This window comes from Petaurus breviceps, unplaced genomic scaffold, assembly GCF_028583685.1.
Source record: "Petaurus breviceps papuanus isolate PSGF00001 unplaced genomic scaffold, PetGlider_PUasm1.0 38, whole genome shotgun sequence".
In the NCBI taxonomy this organism is placed as follows: Eukaryota; Metazoa; Chordata; class Mammalia; order Diprotodontia; family Petauridae; genus Petaurus; species Petaurus breviceps.
In genome coordinates, this window is record NW_027186304.1 from 20,598,325 (window position 1) to 20,611,201 (window position 12,877).

A 12,877-nucleotide genomic window follows, 5' to 3' on the forward strand; every position below is an offset into this window, starting at 1 on the left:
AGAGACAGAGACAGAGAGAGACAGAGATGGACAGACAGGGAGACAGAGATGGACAGACAGAGATACAGAGAGAGACAGAGAGTTTCTCTCAGTGAGCATCTAGAGGCTGGGCTGCTACTGCTGGACTGAAGACTGAATTGAGAATTGAGAAGAACTGAGAAGAGAACTGAGAATTGAGAACTGAGGCAATTTCTTGGAGAGGAGCAAGCTGTGTGGAGGCTGGAGAAAGAGATTTTGATTTTGAGAACGGAGCTGGAGAAAGTGATTTGAGATTTTAGGAGAAAAGAACTTGTGGTGGCAGAGCTTCTTCTGAGAGCCAGCCAAACTCCTGCTGAGAGCTTCTGAGAACTAGCCAGAGCTACCAAAGACTTCCAAGGGCCAGCCAGAGCTGCAAGAGGAAGCATGACTGTGGTGTTGGTACTTTGTCTATCTGTTTTGGATCTATGTTGATTTCACAGGCAGAAAGTGAATTGAGATGATAGTGCTGACTATGTGTGTGAATATTGTTGTAATTCTGCTAAGCCTGATGTGTGTAGATGTTGTTGTGGCTCTGTTAAGTTTTCTCTTCCCAGGAACAGAAACTGTGAAGGACTTGAGGTGGACTGGACACTGTGAGCTTCAATGTGGAGCAGAAACTGCACAGAGAGTTGGACAAGGACCTGGAAGCTGTTGGTTAGATTTGGGCAGGAGCTGGGACCATGGAAGAGGAACCATGGAAGCTGAGAGCCTGTCTCGATTCAAGATGAAAAGACCTCTCCATGGGTACTGAGTAGTGACTGATGAAATTGTAACTTACTTGTGACCTAGGGGTGGATGGCCTTTGTATTTTCCACTACCTGTTAAGAGGGTACTGAGTAGTGACTGATGATTTTGTAGCTTAATTGCACTCCATGGGTGGATGACTTTGACTTTAGTACTTTGGATTGAATTAAGGACTTTGTGATTGACTAAACGAATGTACTTTGCTTAAAACTATGTTACCACTTTGGTGAAAACTATGTGGCTATTTTAGTGTTAAGTTGTGAATCTGTAACATTGTGAATGCTGTACCTTGATTTTCTTTGAATGTTTTGTCTTAGTTTGTTACTGAATAAATAGAGAGTTTACTATGCTGTGTAATCAGAACCTTGAAAGCTGTTCACAGCAGCAGTCCTCTGGAAAGCTGCTTGTGCTTGGCTTTACAGAGACCATGTGCCTTAAGTTGTCTTTTTTCTTTCTTTACATTTCAAAACCCATTGACTGCCCCACCCCAATCATCCCTCATTCTCATCCCATCTTATCTTTCCATATTTTCCAGGAGATCAAACCCTTAATCTTTCTGTGTCTTTGTTCCTATCTCTGTCTCTCTTTCTCCTTCCATTTTCAATCTTTCCTCACTGCTTCTTACATTAGTTTGGCATGACTGACTTACTCAACCTCAACTCTAGATGAAGTAAGTGATAAGATACCCACTAAATATCATAGGTTTTGACTGAATACTGAAAAATCTTTGAAAGTCATTTGCTGAAGTGAAATGACAGCAGACAAGAAGTTTATGCCAATTGACAGAGGGATTTTGCCATACCCTATGAGTACTACATAAAAGCACTGAATTAGCATGAACTGGGAAGTTCTAACAGTGACAAGCAAGAGAGAGCATTCCAGCACATCTCTGAGTAGTGGAGGAATGATTTGACTGTGAAAGAGATGTAAGATATTAAGGAGATTCATTGACTCAACAGGCATATTGGAACAAAAGACCTGGACTGAAGGTAGTCTTTGTTCTTTCCCCAACTTCTCCTCCTGGTAACTGTCTATACATAGACAATATAACATAATCTACTGGTTATTATGAAAATCTCTCTAATAGAGTATTTTTTCTTCAAACACAAAGAAGAAACAGGGATTACAAAAACATAGCTAAAAATGTAAAGTTAGACAGAAAGCCCAACTTCTGCATGAATGTTCAACATCTTGCTCAGAGAGATTGTAATCGAACTTAGAATTTTTCATCTAAAACAACTCCCTAAAGTCAAGAGGAATAAACAACATGGACATTAGTGGCAATTATATTGTCCCTTGGCTTAAAAGAAGTGAATTATTCTAACGGCGTTACACCTACAAGCACACCTGCATTTCGCCATCTTTAAAATCTCTCGCTAGACTCTACCATTATCTCGAGCCATCATTCTGTATCTGTTCATCCTTTCACAACCAAACTCCTAGAGGTTATCTAAACTGACTGTATCCAATTCTTTTCCTTCCCTGCTACCGTAAACCTTTTCCAATCTGGCTTCTGACTTCATCAATCAACAAGAATAATTTTATACAAAGTTACTAGTCACCTTTTAACCATCAAATCTGATATTCTCTTCTCAATCTTTATCTTTCTCAAATTCTATGAAACATCTGAAATCATTGACTACAACCTTCTTTCTTAATGTTCACCTCTTGGTCTTCACAATACATTCCTCTTTTGGTTCCCCTCCTATCTGACTATGCCTAAGCTCCCTTTGCTGGTTCATACTCCCTAACTTGGGCATACCCCAAGGCTCTGTCTTATGACCTTTTCTCTCTATCACTTGGTGACTTCATACATTTCCATGGGTTTAATGATGATCTCCATCCCAATGACTCTCAGGACTACATATCCTGTGCTATGCATGGATTTGTCTCCTACCACTAAAATCCCTATTGAACAATTCAAGCTGGGTCTCCCACAGTGTATCGAACTCATTATATTTCACATAGAATTTTTTCTCCTCCCAAATCACCCCTCTTCCAAACTGTGCTAGTACTGTTGAGGATAAAACCATTATTCCAGTTTATTCGGTTTGTATCATTATTGTCACCTCTGGCTCCTTGCTCCAACTCAAGCTACATATCCATTCAGTACCCGAAACATGACATTTCTTCTTCTAAAACATGTTTCATTAATCTCCTTATCTCTGCCCATACCTCATCCATAAGGAATCCTTTTTCAATTTGGACTTTATGTTAGATATTCTCCATGACAGGGACAAATACTAGTGAGCATGACTATTCCTGCTTTATTCCTCATTTAATATTAATAATCAGAGAGTGGTTGGCTGGGTGTGTTGGCACATAACCCTTGGAAAGCGCATAATACCTACTACTAGGGAAAAGCTGATTGCATTTCTGCACTGTCAGGCACCAATATGGTCAGTCACCAGGCTAAGGAAGGATAAACTGGTTCAAGTCAAAGCTTCTATGCTAACTAGCTTTGGAACTGGGACGATGAGTGGCTGTTATACTTTCAGCCTGGATGACATAGGGAACTTCAACCTCAAGCAAAGATAGTCAGAGTAGCAAAAAGTTTTATTTGTTGCAATGTAATGGTAAGGGAATTTGAAGATTTTCCCTGCCCCTTAGTAGGCCTAGGGAATTTGAAGATCTCCCCTGTTCTTTAATGGGTCTCACTTGGAGTCCAGCAAGAGAAACTTGCTTAGGGGAGGCTTGTTTTTCACCTGTTGTTTCTTTGTAATTAGGCAGTGGGTCAAGAAGGCTGTGATGTCCTCTGACTCTGGAGAATGATATATACATATCATTTATTTGTATAAAGGAATTAATTTCTTCAATTAATCTTTGTCTCTTTTTCCATTTGGCCACTTCTAGTTGTTTTCTTCAGTGCCCCCCTCCGCCTCATTTGACCAATTCTATTTTTTAAAGAGTTCTTTTCTTCTGTCAATATTTGTGCTTTCTTTTCCAAGCTGTTGACTCTTTATTCTGCCCCTCTCCCCTCAATTTTTCTTCTACCTGTCTTACTTGACTTTAAAAATCCTTTGTGAGTTCTTTAAAGAGGACTGTTCAGGCTTCAGAGCAATTCATATTCCCCTTTGAGACTTTGCATGTGGGCATTTTGAGGTTGTCCTTTTCTGAGTTTGTGTTTGGATCTTCCCTATCACCATAGTGGTTTTCTATGATCAGGGCTCATTTTGTATTTTGCTCATTTTAAAAAGTTGAGCTCTGCTCCTGGGAGCAGTGTCCCAAGATTCTTGCACTGGGGGCCAGGGGCCTGTCCAATGGCTGTCTGCACAGGGGCCTCTGAGGCTGGTGGCCTGCCCACTGTGCTAGGGTGGCCTAGCCTAATCATGCCTATTGTGTCCTGGGTTCTGGGGCTGGCAGTTTGACTGATGCTCTTGGGCTGCAGGCCTCATGGCTGGCCTGCAGTGCTAGCACTTTAGGGCTTTGGTTGCAGATCTGCACCATGGCTAAGAGCCTCCTACTGGCTTGTCTGGACACCACCTGCACTGGGTTCCACTCCCCTTTTACCCAAGTGAGACAGACCTTTCCTGAAGGTCCTTCTAAGTTATCTTGATCTGGAAAATTATTTCACTCTGTCTTTTTGTAGATTCTGTCACTCCAGAATTCTTTTAGAGACTTGATTTAACATTATTTCTGAGGGCAACTAGGGAGAACTCAGACAACTTCCTGACTTCTTTCTGTCACCTTGTCTCTGCCTACCTTATTATTATTATTAAGACTATTATTTTAATTGATTGAAAAATTGCTTCAAAATAGTTTTTAAAAGCAAAAACACCCTATCAATGAAAAGCATTTTAAATTAGTATAAATGCTGCTTTTGAAACAAAGCTTATAGAATTTAATTTACAACTCAAAAGAATTTCTCAGCAGAAGTAACAAAAGTAAACATAATACATATTACATATTATGCAAGAAATAGACATTTGGTAATGGAAGATACTGAAACAACAGGATTGTAACTGCTGCTTTTCTAAATACAGCTGGGGGAGCCCAGACAAAAATAGGTCCCCTAAAACATGAATTAAACAGGGATTCTTTTAAGTCACATACATACATGCTACTTTCACCTATAAACACAGTGTGGGCACAAAGTCAATGAGTATCAGAGATAGAGTATTTTGCATTAATCAATGACTCAATAAATGAACAAATTACCTCTGATGTACAAGGCAAAATAAGGAGCATAAGTAGTGGAATGAAGACATATTTTATGATACTTGTAGATTTTCTTCCATTCCCAATTCTAACCTTCTATAAAAATAATGGAAAATCAGCTCACACTAAAATCTAATATTTGATGTGTTTGGACATTTTGATGCTTTTATTCTTAAATCTATGCTTGATTTGGTTCCAATGGAATTTATGAACAGTCAAGTAGCCTTGACGCATTCTTTTGTGGAAAGAGAGGTAAATGGTTGACTTCTAAAGCTCTGTGTTCCCTTTAGTGCCACAAGTATCACTAAATACATGACACAGTCCAAGCAACTCAAAGGAATCCCAGGACCCAAGAAAAATAAAACAAAGTGGGTCCTTTCCTCCCTTTCTATGAAATAGAAGGCTCATTTAATTTGAGATAAAGAATTTCTGTCATTGTTAGTTCTAAAAGAGCTTATTGTACAAAGACAGAATTCTATATTGAGCATTTACTTAAATTAAAAGTTAATCTGGTAAATTCATTGTATACAACATTGAATAAATCTAATTTTGACACAAAACTGACCATGTTAATACCTTATAAAGCAAATAAAAGTATTTATTTTTTCATAACTAGTACACTTAGAAAGCTCAGTTATTCTGCAATGGTCCATTACATCTTAACTCAATTTCTTATGTACTAGGCAATATGGATAAATATATTCTCCTTTCTTGAATGCTAATTTGCTCAGCATGATATGAATTATGGATTTATTACATCCACTTGGGATAATGGTCACATGACCCTAGCAGAGCACCATCATCAACAACTATTACAGCTTTAGAGACTACAAGCAAATGACACTAACCTGGGTCCTACATGAATTAGGTTAAAAAGCACAATTCATGATGATCTAAAGCAGAATTTTGTTGGGGGAGTGAGGGAACTTTCATTGGTATTGTTGTTCATTTGTTTCAGTTATGTCTGATTCTTTGTGAACCTTTTTGGGTTTTCTTGGCAAAGATTCTAGATTTTTTTTTGGCCATTTTCTTCTTCAGCTCATTTTACAGTTGTGGAAACTGAGGCAAAGAGGATTAAGTGACTTGTCCAGGGTCACACAGCTAGTAAGCGTCTGAGACTGGATGTGAATTCAGGTCTTCTTGACTCTGGGCCTGGCTTTCTATCCACTGTGCCACCTAGCTGCCCCCTTGTAATGTAATGCCAAGCAAAGGCAACTTCCCAAGGTTCAAAATACCAGCATAGGTGCTCTCCATTTTATTCAGTGAAAAATTAAGAACAGAGAAGATCAAAATATGGCATCATTCAAAATACAGCATTTACTAAGTGTGATTAAATAATCTCCAAGTACTACCTGATTTAATCAAGTACTTCCCCACCCCAGGACATTACATTCATTTAATCAGTCACAAAGTCCCTCTTCTAAATACTACTCCACCCCTAGGCTGTACATTCATTTAGTCCATCACAAAGCCCCTGTTCTCAAATGGAGATTAGTTTCCAATCATAAGTAAAGTACATTCATTTGTTCAATCACAGAGCACAAAAAGGTAAAAAGGTCCCCACCCTTGGATTACAATTGAATCTACCCCAGAGTTACAACAAGCTTAAGCACAGCACTTAATACCCAAAAGGAGGTCTTTTCTTCATCTTGACACAAGGCAAGTTCTCAGCAATCTTTGTTCCTGGGGAGACAAAACTTAGCAAGGCCACAAGATACATTGCCAGTCTCTTCATTAATTCATTCTCTGTCTGCAGAACAGTCCTAGGACCCCTGAAAACATTAACAAAACCCTGTTCCAGGATTTCTGTAAACATACAACAAGAAAATCCTTCTTCAGGGCCTCAGAACCAACAGCAAGGTTCCCAAACTTCTGCAACAACAGCACTGTCCTTCACCAGTGGACAAATCTGGCAAAACAACATCAAAACAGACAGACAAAGTACCAGCATAACAGCCATGTCTCCTCAGTCCTTGGTAGCTCTGGGTGGCAGCTCTCAAAGTCCTGGGCAATTCAAAGTGGCCCTCAGCAATCCTCTCAGTCTCTCTCTGTCTCCAAGATACTGCTTCCAAAAAATTCTTCTGCCTCTCTTGTGTCTCTCCACCAGCTCCTCCCAGTCTAGCCCTCTCTTTTCACGTCAACAAGTCGATCCCACAAGTGGGATTAACAAGCTCTAGGTTTTAACACCAAAAACCAAGCCAATATAGGGGGATCTTTATATTCCATTACTATTACACCCCTTTATTCATACAGGAAATAAACAAAACAAAACAAACAAAACACTCTTTCTACCAAAGTACATTGGTACTTGCTCTACAATTAAGCTGCTGGAGAATTAAGAATCAGTATTTGTCCTAGTGGGGACTTAAATTCAATTCTGTGAGTGAGAGGCACTTTATCTACATCAGGCACCTGTACAACATCTGGCTGCAGGCCATTTATGGTGGCCCACTGCTTGCTGCCTGTGAAAGGATTTCAGGCAGCCCATGAAAAATGTAAAGGATGTAAAACAGGCCTGCCCAACAAACTGCCTGAGGGACACTTTGGCAGGCCACAAGTGGCCTGTGGGCCATATGTTGTACAGGCCTGATCTACATGTTGCAGAAATGAAAACAAACCAATGGAATATAAGTAAGTATGAACACCTGTATAACTGAACAGTTCTATGATATTTGGACATCAATATTATCAGGTATAATGGAAATGAGACAACCAGAATTCCCTCAATTTAGCAGTAATCGTTTCGTCATCTTAGGAAAGTCATAATACCTCTGGAATTTCCTCATTTAAAAAATAAGCAGTTTGGACTAGAAGGGTCCCTTCTCATTCCAATATTGTATAGGAGTCATGAAAGGCTGTTGTATGAAAGGAAGATTATATTTCTTTTCTGTGGCCTTGAAGGCAGAGCTAGGAACAATGAGCATACCTTACAGCCTAGAGAGAAAAACTGTGACTTGATATAAATAAAAACTTCCTAACAATTAGAGCTGGCCCAAAGTAGAATGAGCTGCCTCAAAAGGTCATGGGTTCTCTATCACTACTAGAGTTCTTCAAGTGAGATTAGGATGATCATTCACTGGGGATATTGCAGAAAGGATTATTATTCAATTATAGCTTGAACCAGATGGCCTCTATTATGGTTTTTTGCTAAGAAGACACAAGATATTTCTTTGCAATATCACTGTTGTTGCTGAGAGATGGAGAAGAAGAATCCTTCATGACAGCAGAGTTGGAGAGGCTTTAGGCAACTTTAGGATAAATGTTAACTTTTCAAATAAACATAACACTAGGAAGCAATGGATACTACAGTTGCTATTGTCAAATACAGAAAGAACTTGGAAGCACAGAATCAGAGAAGTCATTCAGTAGATAGAATAATTTTAGCAAAGGCAGCATGGCTTGTGAACTGAGACATAAAACATCATACTTTACAATTCTAGATTTGTAGGGTACCCCAATCACATTATAATCATCATCACTGTAATCATAATTACAACTAACAATTATCTCATTTGATCTTCACAACAACATTGTGAGGTAGGTGTGATTATTATTCCCATTTTACAGTTGAAAACATGAGTTTTCCTTAAACATGTGCATCCTTGCTGGAGTGCTGTGTATGCTCACTTGTCTCCACAGACACTGAATGCATTGGTGAGAGAGTGTGGTACAGGATTATGTTTGGACTAGGACATCTTTATCATTCTGGCATTTCTTTCAGATATATGTGATATTACAATTATTATTTTTCCTTTCATCTTATTGTTAGGTAAATGGTTATGTCTAAGATCTATTGTGCCATCACTGTGAGAGGCTGGGTTTATGTAAATGGAAGCACACTGGTTGGTGGTTCAAGAGCTATAGCAGTGTATAAGTGGAGTGTGTTTCACCACACCAGAATTACCCCTAGTATTCTAAGAAAGTGAATATAGCCACATGTTGGTCCTTATCTAGGAACCTATATCTGCCAGTGAGAGTGGGCTGCAGGGAGTGAGGGTATGAATTTGGGGGCCCAGACTAGAGGCATTCTTACATGAGTTACAGCAAAATTCATCTCTATTGACAAAAGTAGGAACTTCAGAAAATAACAAGCATTCTCAGTCTCTGAATCCCATTTTAAGTGGAACTTTTATTAAAAGAGTATAGAGATAATCATCAAAGCAAAGCTGGTTTCCTAAAATCATGAAAATGTGACTAATAAAGAAGAGGGAAAAATTTTACAAGAAAGACAAAAGCCAAAATAGACTCCGAATTGTTTCTAAACATGTTCTTCAAATTTTCCCATAGGACATTAGTGGCTCTTTAAAAGACCTGGGGTTTGGGTTCTGGAAAATACTTTAAGATTGACTTACAGGGCTGGGAAAGACAAAAACCTTCCCACAAATGAGACAATACAATTAGGCACAGCATGAAGTGCCCTCTTATTGCTATAACAGTTCAGTTTAATAGAGGCTGAGTAAAACAATTTTGTGAAAACAAAAAGCTCCTGAATTTCAGACCTGTCTGTATCTAACCATTTCATGAAAAGATCATGAAGATTTGCCTTAAAAAGCAGCCTAATATTAGAAAATCAACATTTGTTTAAGTATAAACAGAATTTAGAAATGTCCAAGTATTGGAATTTGCTGGAAATTGGCTCTTCTACTTCCTACTCCCTGGCCACCTCATCAATTGCTTTGCCTCCTGGATTGGAAACCATGTCATGAGGATTTTAACTGTTGGTGGGTTAGGGGAGTAGGGGGGGGAGAAGAGGAAAGGGACATGGAAAAAAAATAAGCATTTGTTAAGTGCTTACTATGTGCCAGACACTATGCTAAGCACATCTACAAATATATCTCATTTCATTCTTACAACCACCCTGAGAAGCATTATTTACAATTGAGGAAACTGAGGCAGAAGTTGTAATTTGTCCAAGGTCACACAGTTAATAAATGTCTGAGGCTGAATGTGAATTCAGTTCATCCTGAAATCAGGCCAGGTGCCCAATCCACTGCCCCAGCTAGTTGTCTCCCCCAGTAAAATGTAAGCTCTTTGACAACAGGGGCTCTTTCCTTTGTATTTTTATCTCCTGGCTTAGCACAGTAATTAGGACTTACTAAGTGCTTAATAAATGCTCTTTCATTTAACTCAGAAAATCTTCCCTGAGGTCCCACTGTCTTAACTGCTCCACCTTTCAGGAAGGTTTCTGCCATACTTCATTTCGCTACTGTAATGGGAATTTAAATTTTTAAGATCTTCCCTGCCTCTAGGCTAAAGTGCACCTGGAGCCTGGGGTGGGAGGCTTGTTTTTCAGGAGATACTTCTTGATTGGCCAGTGAGTCAATAAGGTTGTTACATTCTCTGAGCCAGGAGAAGGCTATATAAGCCCTGATGTGTAGCTTTGTTTTGGGGCTCACTTTGAGAAGTGTCCTGTGATTTGATCTGGATTCTGGGAAGCCATTGTCCAGAGCCCCCTGGCTTTGAAAAACCCAGATGTTGAAACCCAGATGTTGATTTGGTATGGATGTAATGGTTGGACAGTTTGGAAAGCTGTGTACTTGATCTGTTTCTGTCTTGATAATTCTGCCTGTATACTTTGAAGTTCAGGGTGCTGACCTTTTCCCCTGAACAAGGTAAACGATATATGTCTGACTGATTAAAGTAAGCTTGTTAACCCATTTTGAGTTGCTTTCCTTTATCAAAGCATATCCAAGAACCTGTGTTGGCAGACACCCTGAGGACGCTTGGGGTGCTTGCCGCTACAACTACCTACTCTCCCAACCATCTTCTCACCAACTACCACATAGGTACCCTCACTAATGCCCTCACCACTTCTAGCTCTCAAACTATCATCAAATCAACTCTGGAACTCTGCCATTACTCCTGAAAGGGGTGTATCAATCAATTCTCCCTCTGTCCCTATAACTTTCTCTACCAAGTGAGTCCTCCTTGGCTAACACTCTCCTTTGTGTATGTCTCCCCCATCCTGAATGTGAACTCCCTGAGGGCACAGGCTAGCTTTGCTTTTGTATTTACATTCCTGGGTTTAGCATAGTTCAGGGAACTTACTAAACATTCATTCATTCATTCATTCATTCTTCATTCAGTCATCAGACAATTTTGGCAAATATTTTTAAAGTATGGTTCCCAGAGTAGATATTGAGTTACTCTAAAACTTAGGCAGTTTCTTTTATTTACTACAACCCTAGCTGATAAAAGATGAGAAAGTTTCCATTCTTAGACAAAAAAGAATATGACAGATCAAAAAGCAATTCACCTAAACATCTTTTAAAAAGTCAGAGGGCACATTGAAGACAACATTATGGCCTGAGTAACTATTAATATTCTTTCTTACATTTTCCCCCTGTAGGTAGCTATGGTCTGGTAGAAAGAACATAGAATTTGGGTTCAGAATATTTGGTTTCAGATCACACCCTTGCCTTCTATTTATTACATGTGTGTCTTAAGGGAAGTCACTCTGGGCTTCTGTTTCTTCATCTGTAAAATGAGGAAATTGGAGTAAATGATCTCCAAGGTCACTCTTGAGTAAACATTATTAATATTAATTCTCTATGCCATTCAAAGTATTTGACTTACAATGCCTTCCTTGCATTTTAGTTATTGGAGGACATTCTTCATTTCTTTTACTTGATTATAAATTCTTTGAGAGCATATATGGTATGAATCTTTGTTTTTACCATAGCTCCTAGCACAATGATTGATACTAGTAGAAAATGAAAAAATTTTTATTCAATTACTGCCTTAAAAAATTAAGTCTATAGGATCAGTTCATTACTGTGTGACATTTAGAGAAAGCATCTTTTAGAGTTGAATCTCTAGGGTGTATCTATTTGTTATAGGAATGTAAATTTTTAAGATCTTCCCTGCCCCTAGGTTAAGTGCATTAGTAGCCTGTGGTGGGAGGCCTGTTTTTCATGAATGCCCACACCTTGGTGCTTTGTGATTGGGCAGTGGGTCAAGAAGGTTGTTACATTCTCTGAGCCAGGAGAAGGCTATATAAGCCTTGATGGAGGTCTTTGCTTTGGGGGTCACTTTGAGAAGTGTTGTGTGATTTGACCAGATGAGACTCTGGGCAGCTGAGGAGAGCCTCCTGGCTTTGAAAAACCCAGATATTGATGCTTCCCTCTCTGGTGACTGTGATTTGGTATGGATGTAATGGTTGGACAGTTTGGAGGCCTGTCTGCTTGATATGTTTTTCTGTTTTCTTGTAACTTCTGTCTGTATACTCTGAAGTTCAGGGAGCTGACTTTCCCCTGAACAAGGTAAATGATATGTTTGATTAATCAAAGTAAGCTTGTTAACCCATTTTTAGTTGCTTTCCTTTAGCAAAGCAGTCCAAGAACCTGTGTTGGCAGCCACCCTGGGGATGCTGGGGTGCTTGCTGCTACACTATTTTAAATAACATTTAATCAAGATGGACTTTTGGAAGTTTAACTCTAGGTCTAGATGACTTCTAGAAAATTCACATAGATTTATAAGACTTAAATTTCTTTTTTTTTTTTGAAGAAATATGATATCATCATCCTTCTATTATCATTTGTGCTAACCAACCCAGCCCAAAGAGTCTTTCTGTCTTCTTGTAAAATAGCCCATTTACATTTAATTAAGTGGTTAGAGGGAGCAGTTGTCAAGAGGCTCCCTCTTTTGGCATATCCCCTTCTTCTCAGATCTACTTTTCCTCAGAGATCTACTTGTCTACTGATAATCTTTCCTGCTGTAAAAGTGTCTGAGCACACTGAAAGAGAACAGCTGGAAGAAATTTTTGTTCACATATTGGTATTTTCATGCTTTCAGTGAAAGTCAACAGTCAGTGAGTGACATCACCTTACATAAAGCAAACAACTATCAATGAAGCAATAAAGCAAATGCAAAGACCTGGAAATGTGGATTCAGGTCTTTGCTCTGTTGTTTACTACCTATGGAGCCATAGAGAGTTATTTGATTTATCTAGACCTCA

The 12,877-nt window shown here is 39.0% G+C and overlaps 1 protein-coding gene across 1 annotated transcript in view; it reads right to left on the reverse strand.

Annotated features, from left to right (window-relative positions):
- Positions 1 to 12,877, reverse strand: part of GNAL (G protein subunit alpha L) — a 529,947-nt gene that overhangs the window by 395,962 nt on the left and 121,108 nt on the right. The window lies entirely within an intron of this gene.